Genomic DNA, 19831 nt, shown 5'->3' with positions numbered 1-19831 from the left:
GACCATGGGGGGTGCATATGACGTGCCCCTGGGCCTGTGTCGCGCTGCGGTGCGCACGCGGGAGCTTACCCGGAGCCGGATCCGTGGAGGGTTGTAATCTCGTGGCGGTGACCCGGTCCGTGCCCAGGGAGTCAAACTAGACGGCAGTCTATTAGTAGTAAATAGTTGATGACTACGCCACCCGTTGAGTGCAGCCAGGAAGCTGCTGCTGCAGGGCAGACCGCTGAGGCCGGTGGTAGGATTGTGCAGCGTGATAGTATAACCCCCAACGGGAGGGGTATGGCCTCAGGGCAGCCGACGTGGATGATGGGGGTAGAAGGAACCACTCAGAGACGGTGCGGTGTAGTTCAGGGTCTTTACTGGTAACAACGACAGACCCTCCCGGAGTACTTGCTAGCAAACGGGGCCTGGTCAGTCTTTGAGCAGATGGGATCTCCCCTGGCCAGGCGTAGTTGTAGGCCTCCCAAACTGACTGTACTCTTCTGGCTACCTTGCTAGAAGCTGATGTAAGTAGCCCACGTCCCTGAGTGTACCGTGTGGTGCTCACCCGTATGGCCGGTGACTCGGGGCCTTCTAATGGCTTCCGCTCCACGATGGCGGTGCTGGTCCCACACGTGTGACCGTGCCTTCGGGCTTCTGGGCCAGAGGACCTGAAATCCCCTGCCCGACGGATTCTGCTGCTGGGTAGGAGTTAGTCCCCACAGCCTCGGACTCCGGGTCCGGTAAAGAATCTTCTTAGTCAGGGCGAGCTCTGTAGCTGCCAGCCCCTGACTCCTTGTAACTCTGCTGTTTCCTATGCTGCTTCTCTTCTCCACTCTCCTTGTCTGACTCACCCTGCCTCAGCCCCGGGTTTATACAGGGGAAGTTCTTCCCCTCCCAAGACTGGGCAGGAGGTGTGGCATGCACAGGATCCCTGACCAAAGGACCTCCCACCTGCTCTCAGACATAATATCTCTATCACTGTGGCAACCAGACCCCTGGGGTGTCACATTCCCCCCTAGTGAAATTTAGTACTCCGGGACTAAACACATTTAGAAAAACATAACAAAGTATAACAATAACAATACTATAAGAAAAACACATAAGATGGTTACGGCGTGTCCGCAACCGGATGCAGTCTTTGAAGAAAAGCAAAGGTGTCCATTTCACCAACACAGGGAGACGTAACCAGGTAGGGGTCTGTCCTACCCCGAGTCCTTAACAGTCTCTAGTCCATCCTGGGTTACGCTCCAACTATATACAAGGATTCCCGGTAAATCCACCAAGGTTTCCTAAAAATAACTAGAAACACAAAATTATACACAAGCAACAAGACACAGAAAAACATAAATAAAACAATTTATACACTTTAAATTCTCCAGCGTGCGGGTAACTGGCCTCTAGTGGCCCGAGTGGACCTACGGAGCTGACTGTCTGGCCCTGAACTACAGGGTGTAGGAGCTGTCAAGGGTAAACTGGGCAGCTGTCTACCGGCTCTTTGTCTCACTAGGGGTACGGCAGGCTCACTATAAGCAGAGGGTTGATTCTCCTGTTCTGCTTGTGTGGAGTCTTCTGCCTCCTGGACCGGCTGTTCTTCCAGCTCTACCCGTTGCTCCGTAGGTTCTTGGGATGATGGTTGGAGGAAGGTGAGTACGGGTACCACAACTGCACCATTGACTTGAGTCCAAGACTGAGGAAAGTCCCCGAGCACGGTACTAACCATATCTTCCCTTTCTTCCACGGGTCGATGGTCTTCTTGTTCCTCTTCAGGGTTCCTCAGTTGTTCGGGACACTTCTTCAGGTGGTCCCGGGATACAATGGCTGTGGTTTCCCCTCCGTCTTTACTGATGGTACAGACCTTCGGGTTCTCGTGGCTTGAGGGCAGTACGGTGTACGGGTCCTTCTCCCACTGGTCGTCCAACTTGTGGAGCCGTCTCTTCCTCTTCAAGACCTGCTCTCCGGGTACCAGGGGAACAGCGGGAGCATACTGGTTGTAAGTTTTCTCTTGTCTTTCCCTAGCCTGACAGAGACTTCGCTCCACGCTCTCCTGTACTCTCCGGTACTGCTGCTGCCTCTCTGTGTCCCAGTCTGTTTCTGGTGAAGTGTCCTCGGGGGTCAGGACTCCCATTTCCAGGTCAACAGGTAACTTACCAGGTCTTGCCCTCATTAGGTAAGCCGGGGTACAGTTGGTGGAACCTACCGGGATGTGGTTGTATAGGTCCACCAGATCGGGCAACTTTTCAGGCCACAGACTGCGTTCTTCCAGGGGCAACGTTTTTAGAAGATCCATTACCACCTGGTTCATTTTTTCACAAAGTCCATTAGTCTGCGGATGGTAGGGTGTCGTCCTTATCTTCCGGCAGCCATACAGATTGCAGAATTCCTGAAAGACCTCCGCTTCAAAGGCAGGTCCCTGGTCCGTCAGCACTTGGTCCGGGTACCCGTGTGGACGGCAGAAGTGCTGCTGGAAGGCTCTAGCTGCTGTTTGAGCCGTTAAGTCCTTGACGGGGACGACAACCAAGAACCGGGAGTAATGATCCACGATGGTTAACGCGTAGACGTAGCCACTTCTGCTTGGGGTCAGTTTTACATGATCCAAGGCTACCAGTTCCAACGGTTGCCGGGTGACGATGGACTGCAGGGGAGTCTTCTGGCTGGCTCGGTCCTTCCTTCTCAGGTTGCACGGGCCACAATCTCTGCACCACTTCTCGATGGTTCCCCTCATGCCTACCCAGTGGAACCGCTCGCGCAGCAGGAACTCCAGCTTTTTCCACCCAAAGTGTCCAGCTCCGTCGTGGTATGCCTCCATCACCATGGCTGCGTCTCTTCGTGGCACCACTACTTGCCAGAGTAATTCATGCGTCCGGGAGTTAACCATTCTGCGGCACAACTTCCCTTTGTAAAGGAACAGTCGACTCTTCTCTGCCCATAGTTGTTTGGCTTCCTCCGGAGCGTCTGGTTCAAGGCGAGCTTCCGGCCGAGTCAGCATCTCCTTCACCAGTCGGACGGCAGGGTCGCTGTCTTGCGTTTCCGCCCAGTTGTAGTGGGGTAAGGGGTTCAACGTAGCAGCCTGCTTACTCCTTACCCGGTGGGAATACTGAATAGTCCCATGACGGTGGAACGCAGGGAGTTCAACTTCTTCCAGTCCCTCCGGATCTTCTCCTCCGTCCGGCAGGTTGGGCATCCTGGACAGGGCGTCCGCGTTGGTATTGGAGCGTCCTGCCCGGTATTTAATTGTGAACTCGTAGTTGGACAGACGGGCCATCCACCTCTGCTCCAGGGCACCGAGTCTTGCCGTGTCCAGGTGTGTCAGCGGGTTGTTATCCGTGTACACGGTGAACCGGGAAGAAGCGAGGTAATGCTTAAAGCGCTCAGTGATTGCCCATACTACGGCCAGGAACTCTAACTTAAATGAGCTGTAATTCTCGGGGTTCCTTTCGGTGGGTCGCAGTTTTCGGCTGGCGTAGGCGATTACTCGTTCCTTCCCCTGCTGGATCTGGGACAGTACGGCTCCTAGCCCGATGTTACTGGCGTCGGTGTAGAGGATAAAGGGCTGGCTATAATCCGGGTACGCCAGGATTTCGTCCCCCGTGAGGGCCATCTTCAGCTGGCGGAAGGACTCTTCTTCCAGCTCTTCCCATTTGAAGGGCGGCTTCTGGTTCTTGGCCTTCCGGGACTGGCCTATCAGGAGGTCCTGCATAGGTGCTGCCTTTTTGGTGAAACCGGGAATAAACCTTCGGTAGTAGCCTACCAACCCGAGGAACTGCCGCACTTCTTTTACGCTGGAGGGGCTTGGCCATCCCTTAATTGCGGTGATCTTATCGGGGTCGGGAGCCACTCCGTCAGCGCTCACCACGTGTCCCAGGTACTGCACCTTTGGTTTCAGGAGGTGACACTTGGAGGGTTTCACCTTTAGGCCGTAACTCGCCAGAGCCTCGAACACTTCCGCCAGGTGTTTCAGGTGGTCCTCATACGTCTTGGAATATACGATGACATCGTCCAGGTACAACAGGACCGTCTCGAAGTTTCTGTGGCCCAGACAACACTCCATTAGGCGTTGGAAGGTTCCTGGTGCGTTGCAGAGTCCGAACGGCATGCAGGTGAACTCGCTAAGTCCCATCGGGGTGGTGAATGCGGTCTTCTCCCGGTCCGCCTCTGCTACAGGAACCTGCCAGTACCCGCTAGTGAGATCCAAGGTAGAGAAGAAGTTAGCAGATCTTAAAGCAGCCAATGACTCCTCTATCCTTGGTAAGGGGTACGCATCCTTGTGTGTGATACGGTTGATTTTCCGGTAATCTACACACATCCTCATGGTGTTGTCTTTCTTTTTGACTAAAACTAATGGGGCTGCCCAGGGGCTACAACTATCCCGGATTACCCCAGCCTCCTTCATATCTCTAAGCATCCCCTTGGCGTGTTGGTAATGTGCAGGGGGTACGGGTCGATACCTCTCTTTTATGGGAGGATGATCTCCCGTGGGGATGCGATGTTCTACCCCCTTGACTCGCCCGAAGTCTAACGGGTGTTTACTAAACACTCTCTCATACTCTTGAACCACCCGATAGACTCCTTGTTTCTGATGTGAGGGAGTGGAGTCAGTACCCAAATGTAGTTGCTGACACCAGTCCTCCATGTCTTTCTTAGAGCCGTTACCTTCCTCCGGGTGAGATGGAGGCAAGGGTTCCACAGATTGTATAGAACTTTGATTAGCGGTATATAATTTGGCTAGCGTGGCATACCGGGGCAGGTACACTTCCCTCTCCCCGATATTTATTATGCGAATGGGCACCCTCCCATGGCGTACATTGACCACCCCCCGTGCTGTCAAAATGGTGGGCCTACTGTCTGAGTAAACTGGTTCTACCATTGCCTGGTAATCTCTACCTCTCAGACCAATAGCTGCCCGGCACCAAATCATCATTTCACTTTTTGGGGGCATGGCAATAGGAAAAGGGTCACACATTCTTACGCTACCAATCTCACCGCCGGAGAGTTCCACTTGTTGCCGTTGCATCAGTGCCCGGATCTCTTTCTGGAGCACCCGCTGCTCGCCGGAGCTGGCATTCTTGGCAACCTGCTGTAAAAGGAAAATCACCTCTGCAAGACAATTTTCAATTACATTAGTTCCTAGAGTTATTTTTGGGTGACTCTCATGTTTATCGATATCTACAATGATCAGTCCCTGTGCGGCCAGTTCGACTCTACCAATTTTGATGGTCACCTCTTTAAATCCGATCTGTGGCACGGGCTGACCATTGCTGGCGATGATACTCAAGTCGTCGTCGGGGTCATTCCAGTACTGCTTGAAGAGCACGTACGGGATGGTGGTGACCTGTGACCCGGTGTCCAGTAGGGCACTCATGGGAATGCCATCCAGTACCACAGGCAAGACTGGACGTCCTCCCACATATCTGTCGCGCCAGTTCGATGGGCCTGGTGATCTTTTTCCTGGGGGTTGGCCCTCTACCCCAGGTTGTGCCCGTTTAAAGAACAGTACCTTGCCATATGTCCGGGTTGATTGCAGCGGCGGCAGATGGGTCGTCCGTCCTCACTGTATCGGTCACTGGGTCTTCCTCTGGCCGGTGGGGTCCTCCTTGGTCGACGCCACGGGATGTCCTCCGGTCCGGATGCCAGCTGGATCTTCCCTGGGGTGGAAACCTGTAAAGACTGCACAGTTCGGGTTAGCGCAGCAACGCTCTTAGCTAGCTCTTGGACCTGATGGTGTAGGTCTGGAGCCGGGTCATTGTCCAAAGCCTGCGCATCAGCTCCCACAGGCCCTGCCGACAAGGGCGCCGCCTCCTGGTAGTAAGTGGTAGTGGGGCGTCTGTGGGTCACAACGCCACCTGGTGCCGGTTCTCGGAGCACCCGGATGGCTCTGTCCTTGAACTGTGCAAAGTCCAGATGGGGATCCTGTAAGGCCATTGCCCGCAACTGGGTTCGGTGGGCATTGCAATATAAACCCTCTATAAATTGTTCAGTCAACAGCCTGTCCTCGTTTCCCACCCCATCAGGGTCGGTCTGCTTTATGGCCCTCAGGGCCTCTTGTAGGTTTAGTGCATAGTCCCTTATACTCTCATGCGCTCGCTGCTTGCACCCGTAGAATCTAAGCTTAATCTTGGCTGAGGTGCGGGTATCAAAGGTGTCCTTCAGCCGGGTTAGTATCCCTGCGACAGTCTTCCTCCCAGGTGGCCAGGATTTTACTTCCCTTTTGGCTGCCCCGGTTAGTTGGGCCACCAGGATGCTCACTTTTTGCTCTTCTGTGAGGGGGTACACCTGGAAGAGGCTATCCAGCTTTTCTCTAAAGTCATGCAGGGTATGTGACTCCCCTGAGTACTGGGGTAGCCAAGCTGCTCCCGGGATATAGGGCATGGTGAAGGGCATAACTGCAGCAGCGGTAGCGCTGGCGGGGGTTGAGGCAGTGAAGCTCTCCTCCGTATCCGACATCTTCCTCCCCCCTAGTGGACCGTGGCCTACCTTGCGATGATCCTCTTCCGTAGGCCGCGGCTCCGCAGTGGATCGTCAGGGTTGAGGACCTTCCGTCGCGCTCCTGTGACGTCGGCGTCTGCTGGGCTCCTTCTAGGACCTTACGCAACGTCCGGACGTGAGGCGGGGCTTCAGTTCTCGCGCGCTTTCGGAGTCCACGCCCCTCTTCTTCCCGCGCGGCGTCCTCAAGATGGCGTCCAATGGCGGGAAAACTCCACGGATGGCGGGAAGAAGGTCGAAGATGGCGCCGGATGGCGGGAAAACTTCGCGGATGGCGGGAAGAAGGTAGAAGATGGCGCCGGATGGCGGGAAACCTTCACCACTGGTAAGTTTGAACAGTCTTTGCTTTTCAGGCACGCAGTACCCGGTGGTTGCGGGCACGAAATCCTGCCGACTACGCCAAAGTTGACGCGCCCCTGGGCCTGTGTCGCGCTGCGGTGCGCACGCGGGAGCTTACCCGGAGCCGGATCCGTGGAGGGTTGTAATCTCGTGGCGGTGACCCGGTCCGTGCCCAGGGAGTCAAACTAGACGGCAGTCTATTAGTAGTAAATAGTTGATGACTACGCCACCCGTTGAGTGCAGCCAGGAAGCTGCTGCTGCAGGGCAGACCGCTGAGGCCGGTGGTAGGATTGTGCAGCGTGATAGTATAACCCCCAACGGGAGGGGTATGGCCTCAGGGCAGCCGACGTGGATGATGGGGGTAGCAGGAACCACTCAGAGACGGTGCGGTGTAGTTCAGGGTCTTTACTGGTAACAACGACAGACCCTCCCGGAGTACTTGCTAGCAAACGGGGCCTGGTCAGTCTTTGAGCAGATGGGATCTCCCCTGGCCAGGCGTAGTTGTAGGCCTCCCAAACTGACTGTACTCTTCTGGCTACCTTGCTAGAAGCTGATGTAAGTAGCCCACGTCCCTGAGTGTACCGTGTGGTGCTCACCCGTATGGCCGGTGACTCGGGGCCTTCTAATGGCTTCCGCTCCACGATGGCGGTGCTGGTCCCACACGTGTGACCGTGCCTTCGGGCTTCTGGGCCAGAGGACCTGAAATCCCCTGCCCGACGGATTCTGCTGCTGGGTAGGAGTTAGTCCCCACAGCCTCGGACTCCGGGTCCGGTAAAGAATCTTCTTAGTCAGGGCGAGCTCTGTAGCTGCCAGCCCCTGACTCCTTGTAACTCTGCTGTTTCCTATGCTGCTTCTCTTCTCCACTCTCCTTGTCTGACTCACCCTGCCTCAGCCCCGGGTTTATACAGGGGAAGTTCTTCCCCTCCCAAGACTGGGCAGGAGGTGTGGCATGCACAGGATCCCTGACCAAAGGACCTCCCACCTGCTCTCAGACATAATATCTCTATCACTGTGGCAACCAGACCCCTGGGGTGTCACACATATACTGTATGAAGGACCATGGAGAGTGCATTATATTACATGGAGGACCGTAGGGGTGTATTCTATTCTATGGAGGACCATGGGGGAGTGCATTATACTGTATAGAGGACAATGGGGATGCATACTATTGTATGAAGGACCATGGGAGATACATTTTATTGTATAAGAGACCAAGGAGGGTACATAATATTGTATGGAGGATCATGGGGGTGCATCATATTGTTTGGAGGACCGTGGGGTGCATTATATTGTATTAGGGGATATTGGGTTGCATTATTTTGTATGGAGGACCATAGGGAGTGCATTAAAACGTATGGAGGACCATGAGGGTGCATTATACTGTATAGAAGATGATGGGGTATGCATTGTATTGTATGGAGGAATGGAGGATCATGGGGGGTGCACTATATTGTATGAAGGACCATGGGGGTGCATTATATTGTATGGAGGGCCATGGGGAGTGAATTATAGTGTATGGAGGACCATGGAGAGTGAATTATAGTGTATGGAGGACCATGGGGGTGCATTAAATTTTATGGATGACCATGGGGGGTGCATATACTGTATGAAGGACCATGGAGAGTGCATTATATTACATGGAGGACCTTAGGGGTGCATTCTATTCTATGGAGGACCATGGGGGAGTGCATTATATTGTATAGAGAACCATTAGGGATGCATTATATTGAATGGAGGACCATGGGGAGTGCATCAAACTGTATGGAGGACCATGGGGAGTACATTATATTGTATGGAGGACCATTAGGGATGCATTATATTGAATGGAGGACCATGGGGAGTGCATCAAACTGTATGGAGGACCATGGGGAGTACATTATGCTGTATGGTTGACCATAGGGAGTGCATTATATTGTATGGAGGACCATAGTGGGGTGCATTATGCTGTATGGAGGACCATGTGGAGTGCATTATACTGTATGGAGGACCATGGGGAGTGCATTATATTGTATGGAGGACCATGGGGAGTGCATTATAGTGTATGGAGGACCATTAAGGGTGCATTATATTGTATAGAGAATCATGGGGGATTCATTATATTGTATGGAGGACCCTGAGGAGTGCATTATATTGTATGGAGGACCATAGGGGGTGCATTATGCTGTATGGAAGACCATGTGGAGTGCATTATACTGTATGGAGGACCATGGGGAGTGCATTATATTGTATGGAGGACCATGGGGAGTGCATTATATTGTATGGAGGACCATTAAGGGTCCATTATATTTTATAGAGAATCATGGGGGATTCATTATATTGTATGGAGGACCCTGAGGAGTGCATTATATTGTATGGAGGACCATAGGGGGTGCATTATGCTGTATGGAAGACCATGTGGAGTGCATTATACTGTATGGAGGACCATGGGGAGTGCATTATATTGTATGGAGGACCATGGGGAGTGCATTATATTGTATGGAGGACCATTACGGGTCCATTATATTGTATAGAGAATCATGGGGGATTCATTATATTGTAGGGAGGACCATTAGGGATGTGATATATTGTATGGAGGACCATGGGGGTGCAATATATTGTATGGAGGCCCATTTTGGGTGCATTATATTGTATGGAGGACCATTATGGGTGCATTATACTGTATGGAGGACCATGGGGAGTACAATATATTGTATGGAGGACCATGGGGACTGCATTATACAGTATGGAGGACCATGTTGAGTGCATTATATTGTATGGAGGACCATATGGAGTGCATTATATTGAATGGAGGACCATGGGGAGTGCATTATATTGTATGGAGGATCATGTGGATTGCATTTTATTGTATGGAGGACCATGTGGAGTGCATTATATTGAATGGAGGACCATTAGGACCATTAAGGGTGCATTATATTGTATGGAGGACCATTAGGGGTGCATTATATTATATGAAGAACCATGAAGGGTGCATTATACTTTATTGATGACTATGGGGTGAATTATACAGTATGAATTACCATGGGGAGTGCATTATATTGCATGTAGTACCATTAGAGATGCATTATATTGTTTGGAGGACCATGGGGAGTGCATTAAAGTGTATGGAGGACCATGGGGGTGCATTATATTGTTTTGAGGACCATGGGGGTGCAAAATATTGTATGGAGGACCATGGGGAGTGAATTATAGAGTATGGAGGACCATGGGTAGTGAATTATTGTGTATGGAGGACCATGGGGGGTGCATTAAAGTTTATGGAGGACCATGGGGTGCATTATACTGTTTGGATGACCATTAGGGGTGCATTATATTGTATAGAGGACCATGGGGGTGCATTATATTGTATGGAAGACCATGGGGGTGCATTATACTGTATGGAGGACGATGAGAAGTGAATTATACTGCATGCAGGACCATGGGGGGTTCATAATATTTTATGGAGGACCATGGGGGGGAGCTTTATACTTTATGGATGACCATGTGGCATGCATTTTACTGTATGGAGGACCATGTGGAGTGCATTATATTGTATGGAGAACTATTGGGACCATTAGGGGTGCATTATATTGTATGGAGGACCATTAGTGGTGCATTATATTGTATGGAGGACCATGGGGAGTGCATTATATTGTATGGAGGACCATGAGAAGTGAATTATAGTGTATGGAGGACCATGAGGGGTTCATTATATTTTATGGAGGAGCATGGGGGAGGGAGCATTATACTTTATGGCTGACCATTAGGGGTGCATTATGATGTATGGAGGACCAATAGGGTTGCAGAATTTTGTATGGATGACCATGTGTGGGTGCAATACATTGTATGAAGGACCACGGGGAGTGCATGATATTGTATGGAGGACCATGGAGGGTGCATTATACTGTATGAAGGACCATGGGGCGTGCATTATATTGTATGGAGGAAAAGGGGGGTGCATTATATTGTATGAAGGACTATGGACATGCATTATATTGTATGGAGGACCAATGGGGAGTGCATTATATTGTATGGAGGACCATGGGGTGCATTATTATGTATGGAGGACCAAAAGGGTGCATTATATTGTATGGAGAACCATGGGAAGTGAATTACAGTGTATGGAGGACCATGGGGGTGCATTATACTGTTTGGATGACCATTAGGGGTGCATTATATTGTATAGAGGACCATGGGGGTGCATTATATTGTATGGAGGACCATGAGGGTCCATTATATTGTAAGGAGGACCATGGGGGTGCATTATACTGTATGGAGGACGATGAGAAGTGAATTATAGTGTATGCAGGACCATGGGGGGTTCATAATATTTTATGGAGGACCATGGGGGGAGCTTTATACTTTATGGATGACCATGTGGCGTGCATTTTACTGGATGGAGGACCATGTGGAGTGCACTATATTGTATGGAGGACCATTGGGACGATTAGGGGTGCATTATATTGTATGGAGGACCATTAGGGGTGCATTATATTGTATGGAGGACCATGGGGAGAGCATTATATTGTATGGAGGACCATGGGGTGCATTATACTGTATGGAGGACAATGGGGATGCATTATATTGTATAGAGGACCATGGAGGGTTCCTTATATTTTATGGAGGACCATGGGGGGTGCATTATAATTTATGGATGACCAAGGGGGGTGCATTATATTGTATGGACGACCATTAGGGGTGCATTATATTGTATAGAGAACCATGGGGTATGCATTTTATTGTATGGGGAACCATGGGGAGTGAATTATAGTGTATGAAGGAGCATGGGGATTGAATTATAGTGTATGGAGGACCATGAGGGGTGCATTACATTTTATGGAGGGCCATGGTGGGTGCATTATACTTTATTGATGACTATGGGGGGTGCATCATATTGTATGGAGGACCATGGAGGTGCATTATATTGTATGGAGGACCATGACGAGTAAATTATAGTCTATGGAGGACCATGGGGAGTGAATTTTAGTGTATGGAGCACCATGGGGGGTGCATAAAATTTTATGGAGGACCATGGGGGGTGCATTTTACTGTATGGATGACCATTAGCGGTGTATTACATTGTATAGAGGACAATGGGGGTGCATTATATTGTACGGAGGACCAATGGGGTGCATTATATTGTATGGTAGCCCATGGGGGTGCATTATACTGTATGGAGGACCATGAGAAGTGAATTATAGTGTATGCAGGACCATGGGGAGTTCATTATATTTTATGGAGGACCATGGGGAGTGATTTATACTTTTTAGATGACCATGGGGGGTGCATTATACTGTATGGAGGACCATGTGGAGTGCATTATATTGTATGGAGGACCATTAGGACCATTAAGGGTGCATTATATTGTATGGAGGACCATTAGGGGTGCATTATATTGTATGGAGGACCATGGGGAGAGCATTATATTGTATGGAGGACCATGGGTGCATTATACTGTATGGAGGACAATGGGGATGCATTATATTGTATAGAGGACCATGGAGGGTTCCTTATATTTTATGGAGGACCATGGGGGGTGCATTATAATTTATGGATGACCAAGGGGGGTGCATTATATTGTATGGACGACCATTAGGGGTGCATTATATTGTATAGAGAACCATGGGGTATGCATTTTATTGTATGGGGAACCATGGGGAGTGAATTATAGTGTATGAAGGAGCATGGGGAGTGAATTATAGTGTATGGAGGACCATGAGGGGTGCATTAAATTTTATGGAGGGCCATGGTGGGTGCATTATACTTTATTGATGACTATGGGGGGTGCATTATATTGTATGGAGGACCATGGAGGTGCATTATATTGTATGGAGGACCATGACGAGTAAATTATAGTCTATGGAGGACCATGGGGAGTGAATTTTAGTGTATGGAGCACCATGGGGGGTGCATAAAATTTTATGGAGGACCATGGGGGGTGCATTTTACTGTATGGATGACCATTAGCGGTGTATTACATTGTATAGAGGACAATGGGGGTGCATTATATTGTACGGAGGACCAATGGGGTGCATTATATTGTATGGTAGCCCATGGGGGTGCATTATACTGTATGGAGGACCATGAGAAGTGAATTATAGTGTATGCAGGACCATGGGGAGTTCATTATATTTTATGGAGGACCATGGGGAGTGATTTATACTTTTTAGATGACCATGGGGGGTGCATTATACTGTATGGAGGACCATGTGGAGTGCATTATATTGTATGGAGGACCATTAGGACCATTAAGGGTGCATTATATTGTATGGAGGACCATTAGGGGTGCATTATATTGTATGGAGGACCATGGGGAGAGCATTATATTGTATGGAGGACCATGGGGTGCATTATACTGTATGGAGGACAATGGGGATGCATTATATTGTATAGAGGACCATGGAGGGTTCCTTATATTTTATGGAGGACCATGGGGGGTGCATTATAATTTATGGATGACCAAGGGGGGTGCATTATATTGTATGGACGACCATTAGGGGTGCATTATATTGTATAGAGAACCATGGGGTATGCATTTTATTGTATGGGGAACCATGGGGAGTGAATTATAGTGTATGAAGAAGCATGGGGATTGAATTATAGTGTATGGAGGACCACGAGGGGTGCATTACATTTTATGGAGGGCCATGGTGGGTGCATTATACTTTATTGATGACTATGGGGGGTGCATTATATTGTATGGAGGACCATGGAGGTGCATTATATTGTATGGAGGACCATGACGAGTAAATTATAGTCTATGGAGGACCATGGGGAGTGAATTTTAGTGTATGGAGCACCATGGGGGTGCATAAAATTTTATGGAGGACCATGGGGGGTGCATTTTACTGTATGGATGACCATTAGGGGTGTATTACATTGTATAGAGGACAATGGGGGTGCATTATATTGTACGGAGGACCATGGGGGTGCATTATATTGTATGGTAGCCCATGGGGGTGCATTATACTGTATGGAGGACCATGAGAAGTGAATTATAGTGTATGCAGGACCATGGGGAGTTAATTATATTTTATGGAGGACCATGGGGAGTGATTTATACTTTTTGGATGACCATGGGGGGTGCATTATACTGTATGGAGGACCATGTGGATTGCATTATATTGTATGGAGGACCATTAGGAACATTAAGGGTGCATTATATTGTATGGAGGACCATTAGGGGTGCATTATATTATATGGAAGACCATGGGAAGTGCATTATATTGTATGGAGGACCATGGGGTGCATTATACTGTATGGAGGACCATGGGGAGTGCATTATATTGTATGGAGGACCATTAGGACCATTAGGGGTGCATTATATTGTATGGAGGACCATTGGGGGTGCATTATATTGTATAGAGAACCATGGGGTATGCATTATATTGTAAGGGGGACAACTAGGGGTGCATTATATTGTATAGAGAATCATGCAAGATGCATTATATTATATGGGGAACCATGGGGAGTGAATTATAGTGTATGGAGATGCATGGGGAATGAATTATAGTGTATGGAGGACCATAGGGGGTGCATTATATTTTATGGAGGACCATGAGGGGTGCATTATACTTTATTGATGACTATGGGGATGAATTATACAGTATGAAGGACCATGGGGAGTGCATTATACTGCATGTAGTACCATTAGAGATGCATTATATTGTTTGGAGGACCATGGGGAGTGCATTAAAGTGTATGGAGGACCATGTGGGTGCATTATATTGTTTTGAGGACCATGGGGGTGCAATATATTGTATGGAGGACCATGGGGAGTGAATTATAGAGTATGGAGGACCATGGGTAGTGAATTATTGTGTATGGAGGACCATGGGGGGTGCATTAAAGTTTATGGAGGACCATGGGGGTGCATTAAACTGTTTGGATGACCATTAGGGGTGCATTATATTGTATAGAGGACCATGGGGGTGCATTATATTGTATGGAGGACCATGAGGGTCCATTATATTGTAAGGAGGACCATGGGGTGCATTATACTGTATGGAGGACGATGAGAAGTGAATTATAGTGTATGCAGGACCATGGGGGGTTCATAATATTTTATGGAGGACCATGGGGGGAGTTTTATACTTTATGGATGACCATGTGGCGTGCATTTTAATGTATGGAGGACCATGTGGAGTGCATTATATTGTATGGAGGACCATTGGTGCCATTAGGGGTGCATTATATTGTATGGAGGACCATTAGGGGTGCATTATATTGTATGGAGGACCATGGGCAGTGCATTATATTGTATGGAGGACCATGGGGTGCATTATACTGTATGGAGGACAATAGGGATGCATTATATTGTATAGAGGACCACGGAGGGTTCCTTATATTTTATGGAGGACCATGGGTGGCGCATTATAATTTATGGATGACCAAGGGTAGTGCATTATATTGTATGGACGACCATTAGGGGTGCATTATATTGTATAGAGAACCATGGGGTATGCATTATATTGTATGTGGAACCATGGGGAGTGAATTATAGTGTATGAAGGAGCATGGGGTGTGAATTATAGTGTATGAAGGACCATGGGGGGGTGCATTACATTTTATGGAGGTCCATGGTGGGTGCATTATACTTTATTGATTACTATGGGGGGTGCATTATATTGTATGAAAGACCATGGGGAGTGCATTATATTGCATGGAGAACCATTAGAGATGTATTTTATTGTATGGAGGACCATGGGAAGTGCATTAAAGTGTATGGAGGACCATGGGGTGCATTATATTGTTTTGAGGACAATGGGGATGCATTATATTGTATAGAGGACCATGGAGGGTTCCTTATATTTTATGGAGGACCATGGGGGTGCATTATAATTTATGGATGACCAAGGGTGGTGCATTATATTGTATGGACGACCATTAGGGGTGCATTATATTGTATAGAGAACCATGGGGTATGCATTTTATTGTATGGGGAACCATGGGGAGTGAATTATAGTGTATAAAGGAGCATGAGAGGTGCATTACATTTTATGGAGGACCATGGTGGGTGCATTATACTTTATTGATGACTATGGGGGCTGCAATATATTGTATGGAGGACCATGGGGAGCATTATATTGTATGGAGGACCATGGGGAGTGAATTATAGTGTATGGAGGACCATGGGGGGTTCATAATATTTTATGGAGGACCATGGGGGGAGCATTATACTTTATGGATGACCATGTGCTGTGCATTTTACTGTATGGAAGACCATGTGGAGTGCATTATATTGTATGGAGGACCATTGGGACCATTAGGGGTGCATTATATTGTATGGAGGACCATTAGGGGTGCATTATATTGTATGGAGAACCATGGGGAGTGCATTATATTGTATGGAGGACCATGGGGTGCATTATACTGTATGGAGGACAATGGGGATGCATTATATTGTATAGAGGACCATGGAGGGTTCCTTATATTTTATGGAGGACCATGGGGGGTGCATTATAATTTATGGATGACCAAGGGTGGTGCATTATATTGTATGGACGACCATTAGGGGTGCATTATATTGTATAGAGAACCATGGGGTATGCATTTTATTGTATGGGGAACCATGGGGAGTGAATTATAGTGTATAAAGGAGCATGAGGGGTGCATTACATTTTATGGAGGACCATGGTGGGTGCATTATACTTTATTGATGACTATGGGGGGTGCAATATATTGTATGGAGGACCATGTGGTGCATTATATTGTATGGAGGACCATGGGGAGTGAATTATAGTGTATGGAGGACCATGGGGGGTACATTATATTGTATGGAGGACAATTGGGGGTGCATTGTACTTTATGGATTACCATGGGGGTTGCAATATACTATATGGAGGACCATAGGGAGTGCATTATATTGTATGGAGGACCATTGGGGGTGCATTATATTGTATTGAGAACCATGGGGTATGCATTATGTTGTAAGGGGGACAACTAGGGGTGCATTATATTGTATAGAGAACCATGCGGGATGCATTATATTATATGGGGAACCATGGGGAGTGAAATATAGTGTATGGAGATGCATGGGGAGTGAATTATAGTGTATGGAGGACCATGGGGGGTGCATTATATTTTATGGAGGACCATGGGGGGTGCATTATACTTTATTGATGACTATGGGGGTGAATTACACAGTATGAAGGACCATGGGGAGTGCATTATATTGCATGTAGTACCATTAGAGATGCATTATATTGTTTGGAGGACCATGGGGAGTGCATTAAAGTGTATGGAGGACCATGGGGTGCATTATATTGTTTTGAGGACCATGGGGGGTGCAATATATTGTATGGAGGACCATGGGGAGTGAATTATAGAGTATGGAGGAGCACGGGTAGTGAATTATTGTGTATGGAGAACCATGGGGGTTGCATTAAAGTTTATGGAGGACCATGGGGGTGCATTATACTGTTTGGATGACCATTAGGGGTGCACTATATTGTATAGAGGACTATGGGGTGCATTATATTGTATGGAGGACCATGAGGGTCCATTATATTGTAAGGAGGACCATGGGGGTGCATTATACTGTATGGAGGACGATGAGAAGTGAATTATAGTGTATGCAGGACCATGGGGGGTTCATAATATTTTATGGAGGACCATGGGGGGAGCATTATACTTTATGGATGACCATGTGCTGTGCATTTTACTGTATGGAGGACCATGTGGAGTGCATTATATTGTATGGAGGACCATTGGGACCATTAGGGGTGCATTATATTGTATGGAGGACCATTAGGGGTGCATTATATTGTATGGAGGACCATGGGGAGTGCATTATATTGTATGGAGGACCATGGGGTGCATTATACTGTATGGAGGACAATGGGAATGCATTATATTGTATAGAGGACCATGGAAGGTTCCTTATATTTTATGGAGGACCATGGGGGGTGCATTATAATTTATGGATGACCAAGGGTGGTGCATTATATTGTATGGACGACCATTAGGGGTGCATTATATTGTATAGAGAACCATGGGGTATGCATTTTATTGTATGGGGAACCATGGGGAGTGAATTATAGTGTATAAAGGAGCATGAGCGGTACATTACATTTTATGGAGGACCATGGTGGGTGCATTATACTTTATTGATGACTATGGGGGGTGCATTATACTGTATGAAAGACCATGGGGAGTGCATGATATTGCATGGAGAACCTTTAGAGATGCATTATATTGTATGGAGGACCATGGGAAGTGCATTAAAGTGTATGGAGGAGAACCATGGGTTATGAATTATATTGTAAGGGGGACAACTAGGGGTGCATTATATTGTATAGAGAACCATGCTGGATGCATTATAATATATGGGGAACCATGGGGAGTGAATTATAGTGTATAGAGATGCATGGAGAGTGAATTATAGTGTATGGAGGACCAAGGTGGGGTGCATCATATTTTATGAAGGACCATGAAGGGTGCATTATATTTTATTGATGACTATGGGGTGAATTATACAGTATGAAGTACCATGGGGAGTGCATTATATTGCATGTAGTACCATTAGAGATGCATTATATTGTTTGGAGGACCATGGGGAGTGCATTAAAGTGTATGGAGGACCATGGGGTGCATTATATTGTTTTGAGGACCATGGGGGTGCAATATATTGTATGGAGGACCATGGGGAGTGAATTATAGTGTATGGAGGATCATGGGGAGTACATTATATTTTATGGAGGACAATTGGGGGTGCATTGTACTTTATGGATGACCATGGGGGTTGCATTATACTGTATGGAGGACCATAGGGAGTGCATTATATTGTATGGAGGATGATTAGGACCATTAGGGATGTATTATATTGTATGTAGGACCATTAGTGGTGCATTATATTGTATCGATGACCATGGGGGGTGCAATAAATTGTATGGAGGACCATGGGGAGGGCATTATATTGTATAGAGAACCATGGGGGATGTATTATAATGTATGGAGGACTATGCTGGATACATTATACTGTATGGAGGACCATTAGGGGTGCTTTATATTGTATGGAGGACCATGGGGGTGCATTAAGTTGTATGGAGGACTTTAGGGGTGCATTATACTGTTTGGAGGACCATGGGATGCATTATACTGTATGGAGGACCATGGCAAGTGTATTATTTTTATGGAAGACCATGGGGGGCAGGGCCGGCGTCAGCACCCAGGGCACCCGGGCAAGTGTCGGAGCCCTGAGCCCTGGGCCCATTATTATGTATGGAGCATTATATGGAATCCGTTATTCTGTATGGAGTATTGTAATTATATGAGACCCATTATTCTGTATGGAGCATTATATGGGGCCCATTATTCTGTATGGAGCATTATATGGGGCCCATTATTCTGTATGGAGCATTAAATGGGGTCCACTATTCTCTATGGAGCATTATATGGTGCCAATTATTCTGCATTGAGCATTATATGGGGTCCATTATTTAGTATGGAACATTAAATGTGGTCCATTAGTCTGTATGGAGCATTATATGGGGCCCATTATTCTGTATGAAGCATTATATAGGGTCTATTATTCTGAATGGAACATTATATGGGGCCAATTATTCTGTAAGGAGCATTATTTGGGGTCCATTCTTTTGTATGGGGCATTATATGGGGTCCATTATACTCTATGGAGCATTATATGGGGTCCATTTTTCTGTATGACGCATTATATGGGGTCCATTATTCTGTGTGAAGCATTTTATGGGGTCCATTATTCTGTATGGAGCATTATATGAGGCTAATTATTCAGTCTGCAGCATTATATGGGGTCCATTATACTGTATGAGCATTATATGGGGTCCATTTTTCTGTATGGAGCAGTTTATGAGGTCCATTATTCTGCATGAAGCATTATATTGGGTCCATTATTCTGTATAGAGCATTATATGGGGTCCATTATACTGTACGGAGCATTATATGCGGTCCATTATTCTGTATGAAGCATTATATGGGGTCCATTATTCTGTATGAAGCATTATATGGGGTCCATTATTCTGTATGGAGCATTGTATGGGATCCATTATACTGTACGGAGCATTATATGGGGCCA

The sequence above is a fragment of the Phyllobates terribilis genome, unplaced genomic scaffold, assembly GCF_046119375.1.
Source record: "Phyllobates terribilis strain yellow unplaced genomic scaffold, ASM4611937v1 Scaffold_9__5_contigs__length_417890890, whole genome shotgun sequence".
In the NCBI taxonomy this organism is placed as follows: Eukaryota; Metazoa; Chordata; class Amphibia; order Anura; family Dendrobatidae; genus Phyllobates; species Phyllobates terribilis.
The sequence above is the reverse complement of the archived record's forward strand: the minus strand, read 5'-3'. Positions refer to the sequence as shown.